At 35.7% G+C, this 21,012-nt stretch overlaps 1 protein-coding gene across 1 annotated transcript in view; it reads left to right on the top strand.

Moving 5' to 3' along the window:
- LOC110637126 (uncharacterized) overlaps positions 1–14,427 on the top strand; it is a 79,253-nt gene extending 64,826 nt beyond the window's left edge. The window contains exon 15 of the mRNA XM_058131535.1: positions 14,177–14,427. The gene's annotated coding sequence lies outside the window, so the exon portion shown is untranslated. The remainder of the gene's footprint in view (positions 1–14,176) is intronic.
- Positions 14,428–21,012: the final 6,585 nt, after the last annotated feature.

Below are 21,012 nucleotides of genomic sequence, written 5' to 3'. Positions count from 1 at the left end.
ATTGTCCGCTCTGGGCTGAAGCCCTCACGGTTTTAAAACGCGTCAATAGGGGTTACGAACTATCAACTTATGAACCCAGCATCTCTCCCGTGTTTTGTCGATGTGGGATTTGCCTAGGGTGTTACATTCTAGCTGTCCGGACCGACACCGGTTACCGGAACAGTAGAATGTACTTAATTGCTACAGTGAGGGTGTTATAAGAATGCTGGCCCATGTCAAAGCCTAGTCTTGTGGCTAAATCAAAAGATGCGTTTGATCAGAAAGCCAGCAATAAATACTAGGCAAATGTACAGCTTAGATGGGGTGACTATGACTCTCATGATATTGAGCGGCGTCATTATCGATGTCATCGATCAGAACCGAGCTGCAATCGGGACCCTCGAGATGGTAAGGAGCCAAGTGAACTTCAAGAGGTGGTCACCGATATTAAGATTGAAATTAGTGGTCCTCTTGTCAGAGATCGGTCTACGAACCATGCTGATGGGCTGACCCGAGATCGGTGCAGTAGTTAGTTTCGACCTTGATTGGTTGATTAGTCCAGTTCCCTCACCATCATCAGATGACACCCTCATGAACCTTTGATCACCAGAGTTGCTCATTTTCAGGAGATGAACAAAGAAAGCATTCAGAAAAAGATTAAAGTGGTTGTCATGAGAAGAATTCTTGCCGAAAAAGCCAAGAACTGAGGAATGAAACATTGAAGATTCACTAGAGAAAGTTGTGAGTATGCAAAGGGAAATTCCTCGGCATACATATAGGGCCCTGGCATTTATTGCATACAGAACTCGAAGCGGACGCATCAGTAACTGAAGAATTTATTGCTTTGACCAATACAGGTCAGATCGAGAGGAAAGATCAGGAATAAGAGAGATCAAGAAGTAAGAAGGGACCCGATGCAAGAGATAGAGATCAGAATAATAACCCTAAAATGGGTCAGTCATAATGAGAAGATCGAAAAAGCGAGAGACGACCCATAAGATCAGAGAAGTTAGGGAGTTGAATAACTTCTGATCATGACCTTTAATTAGCTCCCTTCACTATCAGATCCGAGTTAGTTAAAGCATTGCAGGCATGATTTGATCCTCGCCACACATCTCATTTGTAAGGACACACTCCTAGCTGCCAGATTCCAAATGGTTAAAGTAGCCCGGTACATCTCGTTCTACACTGTTGATTATAATTGTAAGGATGGATTTAGAGCCTTCGGATCAAAAAGCAGATGGCAGATTTGGCACTTTTTGTTCCCAACCTTTGGATCCATTTTGTAAGGCAAGCCCCTTGAATGTTGGATCAAGGGGCGAAAGGACAGAAATTCTGAATGAAATCCCAACCCTCAATTTTGATTCTCTTTAATTCCCAGACATCAGATTATGTCCTTTTGAATCTGGGCCTTCCGTCTCTTCTTGATGTAATCCTGACCCTCCACTTTGGGAACCCATTCCCTATAAATACCTGCATGTAATACTGTAGAAAGGAGGGTGGTGATTATGGTGAAGAAACTCTGAACTTTGACATAGCCTTATTGCTTGTCATTCGAAGCTCTCAACGTTTTGAGAAACTTCTGAAACCAGTTTTTAGGAGTATCTCATTCAAAAAAGCTTTAAACCCTGTAACTCTCATTTTCAGTATCTGTATATCATCCAACGAGCTCAACTTCATTCCACTTCGTCCCCATCACCTCGAGTCAGCTCAAGTTTTTTGGCGGTCTCAGTCTTTAGCTCCCTAAGCTTTCCTGACACTGGTGTTGGCTCCCCATCATCCCAACTTTCTACAGGTAAGCGTCTAACCTGTCGTGTGTTGAATATCATCAGTTCATTTTCTTGAGTTTTTTTAAGTATCTAGTTACATTGAGTCTTAGAATAGGTTGTCTCGGCTCGTAATCATTATCTTTATCTTTTTTTTTTATCATTCATAAAGTTCATTTTAATCGTCACCTCATTTTTATTCCCCTAAAAAACAAATGTTCGAGCCATCGACGACTCTTAAATACTCTGAAGAGTACAGGTAGAAGTACTGTCACGGTAATTTTTAGTCCAAATAAATGAAAACAATGGGAAAACAAGTGTAACTTGAGTAGTTATAGAAAGGATCAGAATAGGCTGAAGGGGTTGATATGAGAAAATAAGTTATGAGATAGGGTCTTAGAGCGAGCCCAAGCGATAAAACAATGGATCAAAAATCAAGACAAAGTTCAAACCCCGGGCAAGCGATGAAAAGGGATGGAGTCTGAAACCAAAGAGTCTGGATAAAGCAATCGTGCGGAAGATCGGCAAGGAGTTCGGCTCAACGCCCGCCATCCAGTTATAAAATCCCATAGATCAGGAAAAGCCTTTCACAAAGGTTTCCGGTGTCTTCGGTAATTCTTTCCAATATAAAAGGGATCGGGAGAGAGCCCTTACCCGAATCCCTAGCTTAGAATTCTAATAAAACACTATTCTTATAAATATGGGGGATCGGAAGAGAGTTCTTACCTGAATTCTCTGCTTAAATTTTTAACGAAATATATTAAGAGTTCGGGAGAGAGTTCTTACCTGAGTTCTCAGTATGAATTTTAATAAAATATATTAAGAGATCGGGGGAGAGTTCTTACACAAGTTCTCAGTCTAAATTTTAATAAAATATATTAAGAGATCGGGGGAGAGTTCTTATCTAAGTTCTCAGCTTAAATCTTTAATAAAATATATTAAGAGATCGGGGGAGAGTTCTTACCCGAGTTCTCAGTCTAAACTTTAATAAAATATATTAAGAGATCAGGAGAGAGTTCTTTCTTGCATTTTGAACTAAAATTCTAATAAAATGTTTCAGAGGAGGAGAGAATCCTTTCCCCTTCTAATCCTAATACTTTTGTTACAAAACTCTTTATACATTCTAAATAACAGGTTTGCAGGAGAGTTCTTCCAAAGTATCCCAAATATTACGTTGAGGCCCAATGGAGAGTCCTCCTCAAGGCACTCATTTTATAGGAAAAAAATTCCCCCAGAAAATATCACAACTTCAGTATTCATATTAATCCTCAAAATACCTATTACACAATACCTATTCACTGAAGGGTCATCTCATGTACTCGTGTTTTTGGGCAACCCGTAATAGTAAAATATCAAACATTCCTTTTATCTATACAAAGGATTAACATCATCATTCTAACCCCCAAATTATCAATTTCAATTTATAAAGAGTACAATATTAAATCTGCTTACCCTCATTGAGGGACGAGGTGGGGTGCCTAACACCTTCCCCACCCGGATATGGACCCCGAACCTTGAATATCTGTTTTTGAAGTGGTCTTTAATTTGTTCTTACAAATGGTTTTCTTTAATTTTTCTCAAAATTAAAGTGGCGACTCCTTACTTTTTCCACTTCGGTGAGAATCGCCCGGCGACCGCAAAGTCCTTGCGACACTAAGTATAAATTCACCATCCAACATATCAAAGGAAAACACAACCTAAAACCTGATCTCCTTTCCAGACCCCAACAGATCTAGGGCTGAGCAGAATTCGGTTCAAACCAAAAAATCGAACCTAACCGAGTCAATTCGATTTAATCGGTTCGGTTTTAAAATTCAATTGGTTCGGTTCTGTTTTACATTATAAAAATTTCTGTTATTTTGGTTTGGTTCAGTTTTGAAGAGAAAAAAATCAGTTAAACCGAACCAAATAAAATAGTAATTTATATATTCAAATCGAACCAAATCGATTTTGAATTGATTTATTTTTATGAAAAATTTATGAAGTATATTTAATTATATATATATATTAATTATTTAATTTCATTGATTAATGGTTATTAGGTTCAAACCAAAGTTAAAATTAGACCAAATAACTTGAAAATCAAGTCTAAATTAAAAAATCAATCAAAAATTAAAACCGATCAGTTTAAACTGAACCGAACTGAAATAGAGTGATTCGGTTTGATTAGGTTTTTCACCCATTTTGGTTCGATTCGATTTCTAAAATTTAAAATTCAGTTGTTATAATTTAATTGGGTTCGGTTCGGTTCGGTTCGGTTCGAATCGAATGCTCACCTCTAAACAAATTCATCTAATAAGCTCTTCTTCCTCTTACCCTTTAATTTTCATGGCAGCCTCCTCCTCAGCCAACACTTCCAACTTTCTCATACCTAATCCAGATAGCTTTCCTCCCAGAAGCTCATCCTCTATGACCCCAGCTGAACTCTAGGCTTATGCCCGTAATCATCTCTTTCACTTTCAAAGTGCAAGGAATGTCCTCAGAAACATAATCCCTCCTGTTTCTCACTTCCATCCTGACTATCCTTTTCTTACCTGCATCAGCCTCCATCCTGAAATAGAATTACTCCTTGAAGAGCTATGGTTCCTTTGGTGCAGGACGTCTCTTTATTCCACAACCGTTGAATTTCCTATCTTGGCCCTCTACCACTATGTTCAGAACCACACCTCCAGGACTCTACTCTTAAGGTTTCTAGAGTGGTCCAAGCCCTTATCCACTTGGGCTTATAGCCTAAGAAGGCTCATTGACTCCCACGGCATTGAAGACAGGCCTCCAACCCAACAACATAGAGTCCGATCCATTTTCTTATTCCATAGGCCCTTTTTCAAAAGGCCTGATGGTCTCCTCTGGTCACAGAACTCTAATTATGAATGGAGAACATACGAAGGCACCATCACAGACAAAATCCACATGGGTCCCCTAAGGCACCAACTTGGATGCCACTTATGTGATATCAATAATTATCATCCTACATCGGATACTCATATCACATGCACATCACTAGGACCATCACATGCCACTCCACATGGACCCATCGACTAGACTCATCCTGTCTTTCAAGATTCGTAAGACCCAATGGATATAGAAGATAGTGAAGCACGTGAAGCCTTAGCCAGTGTTGTCCCTGATTCACCAGAAGAACGGGGACACTAGTACTAAGGCTTTTATGGAGACATTGACTCGGATAGTTCAGACTATAGAAATTACAATTTGTCCACATCTCCATAAAGAAACAACCCATGAACTTTATTTTTCCTTTATCTTTATCTCCCACTCAGAGTGTTGGTTGCATGACTTTATTTGTATTTGTGTTAAAGATCTTATCTGTAATCAACTTTATTTTGAAAGCTTGTTTGTTTAATTATTGTAAGTTTATCATGTTCTTAAGGCTTCTCCTCTATATAAGAGAGCCTGGTTCCTTCTGTAACTCAAGAACCATCTTAGAGAAATAAAATCCTGTGTGTTTTCTCTCATGGCTTTCTAAGTTTCTCTCTCTTCTCTTCTGAAGATCCAAGAATGTATACTATTTGCTGAAACTCAGTTACACGTATGCTCTACACTTGCCTCGTATGAGGATCCTGTGTATTAGAAATGCATCTGTTGTGATCCTATAAGCTACGGTCCTCATACTATATGCTGTATGTGAGTACAAAAGGGCTCGCAGCCTAGAGTACCAAAGGAGTGGAAAGCGGCATTGAGCATGAGTATAAGCACACAGTATATGGTATGGGGCTCCCGAACCCTGATTGGTATCAGAGCCTGATTTTCTTTAAATAGTATATACTTCGCAGAATAGTAAGAAGAGACTTGTCATACATCATGAGTTGCCAAACACCTACACCCGCTATTTAGATTGTATATGAACAACCTATGCCTTTTGATATTGTTAATCTCTCTTCATCTCTTTTTTTTTCTGCCCCTTTACACAGAACTCTTTCATCCCATATTGATAATCTTGTTGAGATTTCTACATTACCGGAGAATGCCCAAGTAGGTGAGTCACTCTTACCACTTCTTAGTCCCTATAACATTTACAGAAGATCTAGATTCCTTACTAGAGGGATAAGGTCTTTTATCTCTTCTCGAAGATCTCTCCTGAAAGAATATGTCCAAGCTTTTAAGATGGACCAGTGCAGCCTTCAAAGTATAACTTCTGAACAATATGTTACCCTTGAGATTCCTTCTCTATTGATTCCTAGATGGAAGAATGAAGGATACTCCCGTCTTCATTTTAGAGCAGTAAGACTTATTCTCACTTTACATGGCCGCAGGGGACTCCCTGTTACAGCACGTGTATCTCTTCTAGATACTCATTTTCTTCAGTATGAACACGATATGATCGGGACATATTTGACTACACTACACGCTGGCAGTGTAGTTCTTACATTTTTTTCCAAATTATAATCTCTCTCTCAGAGATCCTCATCTATGCATAGCCCTCAAGGTCTAAGTACAATTGACTGGTGCTGAACAAGTGACCTCCTCTATGATGGCCACTTTACATCATCAAATCATATACCGCCTTCAAGATCATGTTGTAAATCTGGCTCAAGCCTCAGTTTCTACTAATGCCTTATTAGTTCTTCCTGATACTGAGACTACTCCCACTATTGTCTAGATCCCCAGATAGCTTCCCAGAAGTGAGCTTGAGCAGATCATTCCAAAAGTCTAGCTTACAAATTATGAAAGGATCCATGCTACTTCATAGCCGATCTAATTCACTGAATCTTCTTTCAAGAGGAATCCTAATGGGATGGTCCAAACAACGTTCCAACCTCCTAGGCATTCTACTGGATCTCTACCCATTTTTTAGACCATGATGATCCAGCCATTACCAAAGGAACAAAAGCACTTCCCCATAAGAGCGATTACTGCAAATAGCCATTATGTCTATCCCATGAGGATAGAAGGCCATTGCCCTTGGGATTTTCCTGGATCAGGCCAATGTGTTCGACAACTACTGGAGTCATGAATATGATCACCCTTTATCTGATAAAAATTGGAAGAAGTTAAAGAAAACTTCCAGAGTCTCTTGTAAGCCTCAATAATCGTATCACCAGGACCATTCGGATTCTGGTCCTTGGATTGAAATTCATGAGGAGACAAAAAAAAAAAAAAAACCTTTGGCTATCTGTGAGCTTGCTCTCGAAATCTTGAGAAAAGAAGGGTATTCACCTCCTCCTCCTCCTTCTCTTCCAACTCCGCCTCTAGTTCTGCTCGTAGTACAACCCTGTATGATGTTTTCTCCAACATCATATGAATCTGAGTTTCCTGCCTTATCTCTATAAACATACCAAAAAAATAAAATCTCCACTAGACCTTTTATTCAGTCCACCAAGATGACTGCTGAAGGCCAACTTGCTCTTATCACCCTGGCAGAAGAAGTCTTAAACTAGCAGACAAAGAATGCTACTGCTCAAAATAAGACGTTAGAGTGCCTTGATTCAAAAATGGATAGAGTCCTTTCTCAAACTCAATCCATAGATCATAAGATTGATTCTTTCACTCTCTTTGCCCAGAAGATGTATAAAGACCTCCACACACGAATAGCTCAACTTGACAGGGATCTACGATCCCTACTTCAACAAAGGAGGTTTGGAATGGAGTTCAATAAAAAAGAGGCAGAGATTAGAAAGCTAAAATAGCAATTAGCTCAAATAGAAGTTGATTTTCATGGGCCACCTTCAACATACACACCTAAACCATATAACCCTTTCTCTTGTGTCAGTACACAAAATCCTTTCATTGCTGCTCCTGCACCAGCATACTCTCTACTTAATTTTGCTTTTCCAGAACCTACTCCGTATTCCTATAACCCATCACCCTTATTCCATAAACCAGCTCCTCCACTTACAAAATCTAAACCAAGTTTCTCCTCCTCTAGAGAATCCTTACCAAATACCAGACAGAAGACAGACAAAGGAAAAGCAAAACTACATCCTGAACCACCTCCTAAACACATGGTTTCTCAAACTTTTGAAACCTCCTCAAATGACTCTTCAAGCACAGAACCTGAAGACTCTTCCAATGATGACAGTGATGTTGAAAGGACGGATATCATAGCCTTGCTCATGGCTGATTCTCCTCCACAGTTTTCTGGACCTGCCCCTTCTGATGCATCAAACACCGGAACTACTACAGAACCTGCACAGGATCCTCGTGTCGAAATTCCTAAAGATGATCCTGTTGAGCTCAATTTTAAACTTCCTAACACCCAATAATCTACCAGGCCCAGTTCTAGCCTATGGTTCACACTTGATGACATTCCTCCAGCAAAATGGAGAGACAGGCTTGCTAAATTTAGAGCTTGGTTAGACATTCAGATGCTTAAACAAGGTACTGACTCTCATGTTGTCCTTCAAAAGTTTGTCTTAAGAGCCATTGGCTCTCTACCAGATTGGTTTTCTTCTTTTGGAGATTATCAGTTAGCACAGTTTTGCCATCTGTCCATCCTACAAGCAGTAAATGCTACCTTTGCAGAATTCCTTGGCGATGCCTCCTTGTACAATAAATAGCTTCGCTAAGAATATTTTGATATGAGATGTTGCTTCCTGAAGAAAATAGACATTGAGAAGCATTACCAGAGAATGGAGCAATGATATTATCTTCTCAGTGGATTCAATGATATCAATCTACGTCACACTTATATTGCTTCTCTTCCAAAACAGCCACAACCAGAGCTACATCGCTCTATTGCAGCTACACACAGAAATATGAACGCCATATCTATTAGAGAAATCGATCAGATGGCTTTGGCTTGTCTCGAAAAGATGTGTGACAACAAAAATTGTTCAAAGACATCATTGACAATAGCAAAACACTAAAGCATGTATGCCAAAAGTCTCTCCTGTCCATAAAATGCAAGGAAAGGAACTGTGTCTGTAAGACAAAGAAGAAGACTCATCACCGAAAGTACCCATTTCCAAAGCATTCCTCCAAGAAGCATAAAAAGGGACAACCAGTTAGGTACTTCATAGGATCCTCATACTATATACTGTATGTGAGTATAAAAGGGCTCGCAGCCTAGAGTACCAAAGGAGTGGGAAGTGGCATTGAGCATGAGTATAAGCATACAGTATATGGTATGGGGCTCCTGGACCCTGATTGGCCATCCTCAGAACCACACCTCCAGGACTTTACTCTCAAGGTTTCTAGAGTGGTCCAAGCCCTTATCCACTTGGGCTTATAGTCTCAGAAGGCTCATTGACTCCCATGGTATTGAAGACAGGCCTCCAACCCAACAATATACAGTCCGATCCATTTTCATATTCCATAGGCCCTTTTTCAAAAGGCCTGATGGTCTCCTCTGGTCACAGAACTCCAATTATGAATGGAAAACATACGAAGACACGATCACAGATAAAATCCACATGGTTCCCCTAAGGCACCAACTTAGACGCCACTTATGTGATATCAACAATTATCATCTTGCATCGGATACTCATATCACATGCACATCACTAGGACCATCACATGCCACTCTAGATGGACCCATCGACTTGACTCATGCTGTCTTTCAAGATTCGCAAGACCCAATGGATACAGAAGACAGTGAAGCAAGTGAAGCCTTAGCCAGTGTTGTCCCTGATTCACCAGAAGAACGTGGACCTTGGTACCAAGGCTTTTATGGAGACATTGATTTGAACAGTTCAGACTACAGAAATTATAATTTGTCCACATCTCCATAAAGAAACAACCCGTGAATCAACCTTATTCTATGGATTGAGTTTGAGAAATGACTCTATCCATTTTTGAATCAAGGTGCTCTAACGTCTTATTTTGAGTTATAGCATTCTTTGTCTGCCAGTTTAAGACTTCTTCTACCAGGGTGATAGGAGCAGGTTGGCCTTCAGCAGTCATCTTGGTGGACTGAATAAAAGGTCTAGTGGAGATTTGTTTCATAAATGTGGATTAATTGATTTTTGGATAAAAAAAATGCAATCCAAAAATTTGCAATAATGATTTTATTTTTTAATTAGTTTTTATCTTAACGTATATTGTATGTTAATTTACTTGTTATATAAATTTATAATTTAATTTTTTACATAATTTTTTTAAGTTTTCATATATAATATAATATTATCATAATATATTATTTTTAATAGTCAATTAAAATTAATTATTTATAAGCATAATTATATTTTATTTCTAATTAAAGTTGATTAAAAAATTATTAAAAAACAAAATTAATAATTTATATTACTTTAATCAATTAAAAATATTATAAATAAAACATATGAAATAAAATTTTTAATATATATTACTTTAGTGATTAAAACATTACAAATAAAACATGAGAATATGAATATTTTTATTTTATAAATTAAAATTTATTATTTACTAAATGTTATTTTCAAAACAGTTTTAATTTTTTAAAATTTTTTAATAAAGTTATTATAGTCCATTTAGAATAGAGATTGTAAAAAAAAAAAATGTGTTTTACTGCTTGATTTTATCTAATGCAATAAGAATTTTAGAACTAATAATTTTTTATAAATACATTTTAATATGGTATTTTTATAAACAATAAAAATAATGAAGAGTGTTTTTGAAAATTCTAATGTTCCCCCTTTCCAATTTTTAATTTTTTTCAACTTTTTGGAGTTATAGCCAATTCTTTATTTTTTTGAAAATTTTAGTTTGATTTTAAAAATTTATTATTTTTAGTTAGTAGTTAAAAAAGAAATAAATCGATGGTCAAAATTACGATATATCAATTGATTAGAAAAGAAACCAACAATCAAAATTATATCTGGTTAGCTGATTTAAATTACTTTTGACTATAGGTTAAAATAAACTTTTAAAACTATGTTAAAATTACAAAAAAAAAAAAACTAGCTATAATTATAAAAATTTTTAAAAAATAAATTTTAATATTAAGCCATTAAATTAATTGCGCATTATTATTTACTATTAATAGAATTGTTTGAGCTAGGATTTTTATTTAAATAAATATTTTTTGAAATAAGATTTATAATAAGATTAAGATTTTAATATGTTAATTATTATTTATTGTAAAATAAAAAATTATAAAAATAATTTGATCAGTTCTTAAATTCTCTCATTCTTATTTTTATATTTATTAATTAATATCATAAAAGAATATAAGAGTATGAGTAAAAAAATTAGGTTAACAATTGAATAAATTTTTGAAATTTATTTATTTTTATATATATAATTCTATGTAAAGTAAATTAAAAAATTAAAAAAATTAAAATATTTAAAATAAAAAAGTATTTATGGTAAGTATAACGATGAACACAAACACATATATAAGTGAATGTATAAGTATGCTAGAAAATATAAAAAAATAGAAATTATAAAAATAATAAATACTCGACCCGATTGCAGTTGGTCCAGCTAGAAAAATGAAAAAAAGGCTGGTTCAATCACCTACACAAACACATATATTTATCAATTGACTGACTAAAAATAATTAAATACAACCGAAGCAAGAATAATAAATCCTATGGATTGCTAAATTTTCGATAGAGTTTTCTTTGTAACTAGACCTAATCCCTACAAAGTAAAAGAAACACGAGTAATAGCAACAACACAAATTGACCTCAAGCTCGCCATACATATCATATTGCCCATCTAGTGCCTACTGGAACACTAATCTACATCCATTGATCCAAGTTCTAACTCAGGTCTCTATCTCATACATCCATTGATCCAAGTTCTAACTCAGGTCTCTATCTCCTCTATAATCCAAATAATTATTAAATGTCCATAAAAAATTTCAAAAGTATTCTTAGAGGTCCTTTAGATCATCCTAAGTCCTTACAATTTATTTTAATTATTTTCAACCTACCAAGAATATTTTATTAATTAAATTTGCAAGCATAACAAATAGATAAAACACTAAGTTGGTGTTCAGGCTTACCAATGCTGATTTTGACACTTGGAATGCATTTGGAGCATCTGAAAATGCTATGAATGACTGTAAACATAACCACTTTCTAGGAGAGTCCATTAGGCATTAAGACTAGGTTAAAAACTCGATCCACAGCACCAATGAGCTATCGCCAATTTGAATACACTTTCGGAATGCCCATGAGCTACTGGATATAGGTCTAATGACAAGTTAGTCAAAACTCCTCTCTGGTTGCCCAATGTTTGCCAATATAGTTTAGGTAGTACGTTAAGCATCTTCTTCATCTGATGTCCAATCAATGCGTTGTTGGTGTCATTTCGAGGCTTGTGGAATGTATATGAAGATTACAAGATCCAATCGTCCATTCCAACCACCAGTTGGCTGAGAATGCCTTTAAAGCTTTGAAAAACCCATTTTCTCTCTCCTTGCTAGTGCTGAAAATAGCCACAAAATCTGGCATGGTTAGTCCCATTTGAAAGTTCTTTTCACCAGTGTAACACCCATCATTTTCTAACTTTGAAATTCCTATCGTCATTGGAAAATCCTTGTGAAATTGAGATTTTCATAGACAGGGAAGTGGTGAACCATATATATATATATATATATATATATATATATATATATGAAATTAATGTGTTAAGAGTATAGGTTATATGTGAATTTTGTTAAGAAAAGAAATCAAGGTATCCTTGTGGGCAGAAAGAACTTCGGCAGCCGAAGGTTAGACTTTTGACAGCTGAAGTCCCTTTTTATTATTCAAATGTCTTTTTGGACAAAATAGACTTTGGGAGCTGAAAGCTGGGCTTTCAGCAACCAAAAATCCCCTCGACAGTAGGGTATAAATAGCTCACTTAATTTCATCTTTAAAAGAAAATTAGTTTTTTTCTCTCTCCCTTAGCCGTTTTTGCATGCAAAGGGTTTAAGTTAAAATCCTTTTGGGCAATTGCATGTTTTAGATACCTTTATGCTTGGATTTTCTTTGGGAAAGTGAAGTGAGAGTGGGTTGAAGCTTGGTCTATCAATCCTCTTAATTCATGTTTAAGGGAAAAGAGGTAAATGTCCTTGTCTTTTGACCTTCTAGATGGTTTTCAAGTATGTTTTATGAGATAGGTTGTTTTATGTGAAGTGCATATAGAGTTTGAGCTCGATTTCTTTTTGTGGAGGTTAGAAAAGTTGTTACATGTAGGGGTTTTTGATGATTGTGGCATGCTAGTTCTTGTTGTTGTTTCTTGATAAAAGACTAGAATGTTTAGAAGTATGAACTGGATAAATTTCTTATTGTTTTAAAATAGTGCATTTAAGTTGATTTATTTTGTTCCTTGAATTGTTAATGTGATGTTTGAAGTTAAATAGTTACTTGAATTTAGGTTCATGTTGGTTGCATGTGTAACTTAAGCTTGAATTCAAGTTGTTTTAGGCCTTAATTACGTGTGTGGGATGTTTAGATCACGTTTTGGGAGCTTGGACTGTGTTTTGGTTTTATGGGAAGTGAGATTCTATAGGTTTTCGACTTAGAGATTCTAGAAATTACCAGGTTCAATTGTTGAAAACCATTAGTTTGATAGCCGAAGTATGCAGCTTTTCAAAAAAAAAAAAAAAATCCAAGTTTGACAGCTAAAGTGCAAGATTTCGGCAGCCACAGTCACTTGGACAAAAAGGGAAAATAAGGCTTAAGACTTTGGCAGCTAAATTCTAAGACTTCGACAGCTAAATTCTAAGACTTCGACAGTTGTAGTAGCTACTGCCTGAAAAGGGTAGCTGATATTCAAGACTTCGACAGCTGAAGTCCTTTATTTTGGCAACTGAAGTTAGTTCTACTAGCCTTATTTTTTTTTTTTTTTATTGTTTTGAGGCTCCAAAACCTATTTTTATGATCCAAAAGGACCTAGATGATATACATTAAAGGTCCATTATATGTTTTTAGGAAGTCTAGGTTGTAGAATTGATGTGTTTGTTATTTCACCACTTGATCAAAGTTTGTGATCAAGGTTCAAGGAAATGGGGCTCTGAGTTAGTTTGATGTCAGCGCGTCCTAGGAAACACACAGGAAGTCAAGTCTACCTACCAGACCTAGGGGGTAAGATTAAATGAATAAGTAGAAGTATAAACTGCTTAAATTAATTTCAAATGCCTTTTTAATTACCTTAATTTCTGCTTTAAGCATAACCATGCATCACGAAATGCATTGATATTAGGGTGTAATGTATTAGAACCATACTTGATGTAATTGCATATATGTTTATGATGTAAGGTAGATTATGGATGATTAAATGGAAGTTTCCTTTAGTACCTCTTACATAGCATTGATGATACAAGCTTATGTTTTCAAGATTTTTAAGGTTAGTGATGCTTTGTCGTTTCCGCAACTGTTTATTGTGAATCTTGTTCTTTTTTCTTTTTTTTTTTTGCATAATCATCTTAGAACAAAAAATGAGATTAGATTTCTCTCTCTCTCTTGTATTTGTGTAAGTAGTATTAAACAATGAATAGTATGTTATGTGCATCATTATGCAAGTTAAGTTAATCAAAAAAAAAAAAATGTTTAGGTGTATAGTTTCTGAGTTTGGGCTTAAAGATAAAGATGCGCTGAAGATTATAAATTTCTGGTGAGTTGTTCATCTTCCAATGTCACTGCTCCATTACATGTTCAGTTACCAGTTATAAGAAGGGTAGATTGAATGAATGCTAATAGGGCTTTGTAGGACTTCTCATGTATTTTGTATATTGTACATCTTAGGACTGTTCAAGTGGAAACTTTGCAATTTAACTGTGATATTGGTACTTATCAAGTGTCAACTTGAATTATCTTTACACTTATCATCTTTATTGGAGCATTTGCTTTGTCAAACATCAAATTTTGTGCCAAAAATGAGAGAGAAATTGACGAGCATCTTTATGTGGATGTTCATAAATGCACTAGTTGAAGATAAATTGATTAATTTTATGCAATATTTGCTCTTCAAAATCACAAAGGCCTGATTGCCTTTATGGTCGGCATTAGGTTGTTCTACACAGTAAGCCTAATTTGTAGCATTAATGTGTTATATTGTATAAATATGTGAATATGCAATGCTTGTAAAAAAAAAAGAAAGTATCGAATCATATATAAGTACGGTTTGGCAACTGGGAAATACAAAAAACCAGAGAGTTTCAGACATAAACAATGATGTCAATCTAGCTATATTTTTATAAGAAGTTGATCTAAATTTTTGTGATGATAAAATATAATAATTTTATAACCTATCCAATTATTAAATTCACTTAAGTTTAGTAATTATGATTATTAAAATAAAAACAAAATAAAAATTTAAAGATTTTACCAATACAAACCGAAGTTCAATGGTCAAATTGAAATTGATGGAAGCTTCAACGAGTAAGACGAATTTAGATAGTATATAATTAGGTTTGAGATAAGTTTAAAAAATAATACATTATAAAGTTTGAGTGTTACATATTTGATATCATTATCCAAATTTGTTTATATAAATGGTTAATTAATATAAAGTGTATGTTTTTTATAATAATATTTATAATTTTTTTTATATTATATTTTCAATAAATAAAATTTAAATATTTTATTTAGTCATTAAATTTTTAAAATATAAATTTTTAATAAAAATATTGTTTTATATCTATTAGTAAAAATGGGCTAGGATATTTTTTAAAAAATAATAATTAAATTTAGAATGGATTTGAGTAATTGATGATAAATTTTAATCGGGTTTGGGACAGGTTCAAATATTGAGAATATTATTTGAGTTCAGACTCAGGTAAAATAATTTTCGTTGGCATACAAAATTTTCCTTGAGGGACCAATACAGTGACAGAGCTACATGTGTGTTCTTAAATGTAACCAATTGATGCACCCAACCTTGTAAAATTTTTTTAAATATATATAATTTCTAAAATATTTTAAATATTTGTAAATAAATTTTGATTGAAATTAGTAAAAAATATAAAGATCAAATTTATATTTGGAATTAATATATATAAAAAGAGTTCAAGTAATTATATAATTTATTTTTTAAAAAAATTATATAATTTATTTATAAAATTTTACTTTTAATATTTTTAAATGATATATAAAAATTTGAGATATATATATATAAATAAAAATATTTGCTTTTAAATTCTATTAATTAGCAAGAAGAAAAATATTCTTAATTTACAATCATCATTTTAATATTTTTTGAATGTAAATTATCCTGATTATTAAAATTAATTTATTGAAATTAATTTTTTTATTCATAATTATTTCAAATTTTAATTGTGATTAAAAATTATATATATACACACACATACACTTAAAATTGACTAACTAAATCAATGACTCTACTGAATTAAATTTCTAGTTTCACCACTGAGTTAATGTTAAATATAAAATTAATTTAAAAATAATTAATTATACTCATTGTTTGTGTATTTTTTAAGAATCAATGTTATATATTTAAACAAATATCATAATAGAGTATAACTAAACTAAAATAATTTTTTGAGGGTGCCAATGTTATAAAAATTTATTAAATATATGATAAATAAAAATTCAAATATCTTATATTATTTATATTGTAATAAAAATTATTTGAGGAGGGGCCAACAATTAAAATAAAATAAAATTTTAAGCACACATATTAGCATATATGCGTACACCCACTAGCCCTCCTTCCCCCACCTCGGCCCATTGCCATTCTTAGGCCAAGTTAAATCTATATACAACTGAACTTATAAGGGAGGAATTTTAAACAACGTTACTTGCAAGGAAGTTGTTTTACTGTATCTTGTTGAATGCTATTGCTACTAATTTAGTTTTTCTTTTTGTGTTGATGTCTTAATAAAGTGGCTAATTAGCTAGATTTAGGTAAGGCATACCTGAATACATGATACAAATTAAAGTTTAATGGCTATTAAAATTGATAATACTCAAATTGTATGACAATTTGTTTAAGCATAGTATCAATTTATTTGCACAACATATTGAGTGAAAAAAAAACAAAAACAAGATGACAACGAAGAAAGGTTAAGAAAGATATATTTGCATCGATCACAACTAGAATTTAATAGTACTCAAATTGTATCACAATTTGTTTCAGTATAGCATCAATTATTAGCACAACACATGGAAGGAAAAAAAAAAAAAAAAAAAACCAAGATAACAACGGAGAATTGTTAAGAAAGATACATTTACATATATCACAACCAGAAGAGTGGACATTTATTCAATATGACTTTCTCTTGAAACGATAAGCACCTGTGGTTCAAGTCAAGTAAAAAAAAAAGTTGGTCATGTTACCATTAATCGAAAAGAATTTTCAAGGGAGTATGAAACAATACTATAACGTTCAGTGGCGAAGCTAAAAAAGATTTTTTTGAGAGGGCTAATGTAAGGGCAGGGCTACATGCTGTTAAGTGTGGTCAATTGATTAACTTTATAAAAATATTTTAAAATATATAATATATAAAATATTTTAAATGATTTTCTGTAACACCCCTAATTTTAAATGTATTATTTTTGGGTAATTATTGATATTTTATTTTATTTGAATTTTAGGAAATTATTTGAAATTTTTCGGATTTTCGAAATCGGATTTGATTTTCTGAAAATATAAAACTTTGATGATTTTTAAAAATTAATTTAAAGACTACGTGGCAAAACTAAAAATATATTTGGAGTCTACAAATTTTTCTGAGTTTTCTAGAATTTTTTCGAAATTTTTGGGCCTCGTTTTCGTTCCCAAGACAGAGTAAAAAATTTAAAATTTTGTATCTTGAATTGAACCGGCCGAATCGAACCGGACCGGATCGGACCGGCCGAATTGGGCCGTCTCCTTTTTCTTTTTCTTCTCCTCTCCCGCGCGCATTCTCCTTCCTCTCTCTCTCTCTCGCGTTTTCTCTCTCCTCCCACCTCCCCTCACCGGCCAGCCGCCTCCCCAGCCACCACGGCGCCCTCAAAGAACTCACCACGGCCGCACTGAACGCAGAACGTCGCTGGCAAGCGACGCGACTAGCGCGCACGACCCTTGGTCTTCCCGGCCGATCCGGCTACCAATCCCTGCCGATCCGGCCACCAATCGGGCCAGGTCTTATGTTAAACACCATCTACACCTCGAGAGCTTTTCATAGACACCAAGAACACCAAAATCCATTTATCGGTTTATCCAATTTTTGTCCGGGAAGTTTTAGCCCATTTTGACTTTTGGGCTAGATTTCTCGCAAACCGTAAACCCCACGAGAAAACCGAGAGTACCAGAGCGCTCCACTCGTCGAGAGCTTCGCGAAAATATAAATTTCAAAATTTTTCGACATCGTTTTTCGGTGGGTCCCATGGAATTTCGTAGTGTTTTTCCGAGCATTAAATGAGCTTAGAAAATTCCGTAAAAATTTTATACTAACCCCCGTGTTGTGGGCTTCGTGTAGGTATCTTCAATTCGAGGAAATTCGACAGTTGTCCGGGTCTGTGAATTTCCGGCCACACAGACTGGCCACCGAAAAGGTCTCCGAATTGGATCGAGATTTTGGCTACTCCACCATTGTCAGACGTCCCGAGCGCGTCCTCGGAGTCGGAATCGGCAAAGGTAAACCCGAACCTTGCTTTTTCCGTAATTTTCTAGTGCTTAAATGGGATTAAAAATCCATAAAATATTCGTGGTAGCTCAGAAAATTATGATTCTTTTTGCAATAGCCTAGTAATATTGCTAAGGACCGCGGGGCAAAGTTTTAGAATTTTTAGAGCTTATTTGGGTGGTTTTTACAAAAAGGGTCAATTATAAGGACTAAACTGTAATTTTATATATTGTGATTGATGATGGTTTGGATGGGCCCAGGAGGGGCTGTGTGATATGATTGAGTTGTGGGTGTATGGTTGGTGGATATAGAGTGTGTTTTAAACCCATTTGCAGGTTAGGTAGGTCCTCGGTATAGGGGAGACTCTGCCGGATTTTCGGCATGAATTAGGACGTATTTGGTCTTTTCTTAGTTTGTATTAGGTCAAATTTATTAAATGATTGTAATAAAATTGTCAGGTGAGCCGAGACAGCCTTCTTCCTCCGCCCAGCCGCCACAGTGACTGCTGTCAAGTTTGTGAGTAAAATATTAATTTTAATTGTAATTTCACTATTATTATATGTTCAAGCATGCCCATGCATCACTTATATGTATAGATCTATGTAGTTAAACTCTAGGCACGTTTTATGCTGCATTCACAACTGTTAAAGTGCCTTGGATGTTGTTGTGGTAATTTGGAGCAGTGTGCGTGCGTTGGCGTGCGTGTGATGTGGTGTTGGCTATGGATAGGACGGGTAGACACGGCTTGAGATCTTCGCTGGGACCTGGTCCTTCGGGGTAGTCACGGCTTGAGATCTTCGCTGGGACCCGGTCCTTCGGGGTAGTCACGGCTTGAATTCTTCGCTGGGGCCCCGATTTGGTTTATTAAGCGAAAGTCCGACTGAGTTCTTCGCTGGCACAGGTTGGATTTAAGAGAGCTGTATAGGGGATCAGCTTCCATATATTATTATTGATATTACTGGGTGTGTGAGTGCTCCAAATTACCCTTTTTGCTGTTATGATGTGAAAATATTGTTGATGTTGCATTTCACTCTACATGGTGCATTAGTTTTAGATAGTTATAGAGATTATGGTTAAAATTGATATTTTACTCTCTGAGTCGAACGCTCACTCTTGTTTAATATTTTTCCAGGCCACTGGAGGATATTTTTGAGGTTAACCTGCTTTTCTCCCTCGCAGGTCATTTATTAATTTTTGTATAAACCTGTTAACTCTTAGAATTTCTGTATGTGTTAGAAATATTTATTTGAATTGGGTCTGTAATATAAAATGCTATTTTGGGCCTGTAAACTTATTATTTTATGCATGTTGATGGACTGGATGAGGGAGCTGAGCTCCCATTTATTTTATGTTGTTATGAGTATGTGGAGGGTGAGCTGAGCTCCCCAATTGATTATATATTATGTTTACAGGTCGAGTGAGTCAAAAACTCTCCGTTAAAAGGTCCATTTTATGGCCGAACTCTGTCCGATTGATTTCTTGAAATTGGGCCCAAATGGGCCTTAGAGTTGGGTTAAAGAATAGTTAGGCTTACTATGGGCCTTGGGGGCTTTAGGCTGGCCCAGGTCCTAATGCCGGTCCGGCCCATAAGTTGGGTCGTGACAAATGTGGTATCAGAGCTTAGGCTCCAGATTCATAGGGAATAATTGTCTAAAGTGTTGGGAAGAGTCTACTAGGAGTCACATGCGGAAAATAGGGTCCACATTCGTCTTGCATTGTCATCTTTGCTTCTAGTTTCTGCTTCATATAATTATGTATAAATGTGAGTCTATAGAGCTGTGTAACATGCTGTTTTGAATTTTGTGGGCTAATGCTGCTGAATTTCAGGAAAATGCGTAGAAGCAGGAGAGCTGCCACTGCACCAAAACCAGATGTGCCTGACGAGGTGTCGGCACAGGATGAGGCCCCTGCCCCGAGGAGGCGGGGTAGGAGGCCTAGAGCTGCTCAAGTAGAAGAGCAGCTGCCACCAGTTCAGGATTAGTTTTTAATGGCACAGGGTCCCATGGACCCAATGGCAGCTACTCTAGCTGGGTTACAGAGAACCATCGATGTGATGGCGCAGTATATGGTCCACCCTCCACAGCAGCAGCAGTCCATCGCACCAAGAGGGGAACCTTACAAACATATAATCAATTTCAAAAAGTTGGTGCTTGGTACTTATGATGTTTCAGACGATGCATATCGATTTTTGGATTCCTACAGACAGGCAGGAACAGAGTTGCAGTTGAATGATAGAAGACTTATAGAGTATATACAGCATGTCATGGGGCCTATGCCTAGACAATGGATGAATGACTACATATTACCTCGGATAGGAGGGTTTGCCGTGGACTCAGTTTGTGGAACTGTTCATCAACCGGTTTGTACCAGAGAGTTTCAAAGATCAAAAGCAGTGGGCCTTTGAGGCCTTAAGATAGAATGGCAGGTCTGTAAATGAATATGCTACAGAATTTCTGGAACTGAGCAGGTATGCCCCTACAGCAGTAGCTACAGAAACTATGAAGGTGAAGAGGTTCCTAAAGGGGCTGGACAGGAGGTATGTAAACCTGGCCATGATGTCTAATTAGTCTTTTGATGTGGTGGTTGATCGAGCCAGACAGATTGAGATTAGCTATGCTGTGGATGACAGCGGAAGGGCAAAGAAAAATAGAGCAGAGGGTTCTTTAGGTGTTCCCCACATGGGTACTACGAATAGTGGTGGCCAAACTAATTATAGAGGAAGAAGTAGGAATAAGAGGAGTGGTTTTAGACACAAATCTCGAGGATTCAGACCAGGGTACGGATCCAGTAGTGGTCATAGTTCGGGATACAACAGTTCTGGCTCTGGTT

Source organism: Hevea brasiliensis, chromosome 12 (assembly GCF_030052815.1).
Source record: "Hevea brasiliensis isolate MT/VB/25A 57/8 chromosome 12, ASM3005281v1, whole genome shotgun sequence".
Taxonomy (NCBI): domain Eukaryota; kingdom Viridiplantae; phylum Streptophyta; class Magnoliopsida; order Malpighiales; family Euphorbiaceae; genus Hevea; species Hevea brasiliensis.
Note: the sequence above shows the minus strand (reverse complement) of the source record. Positions and strands in the feature narration are given on the sequence as shown.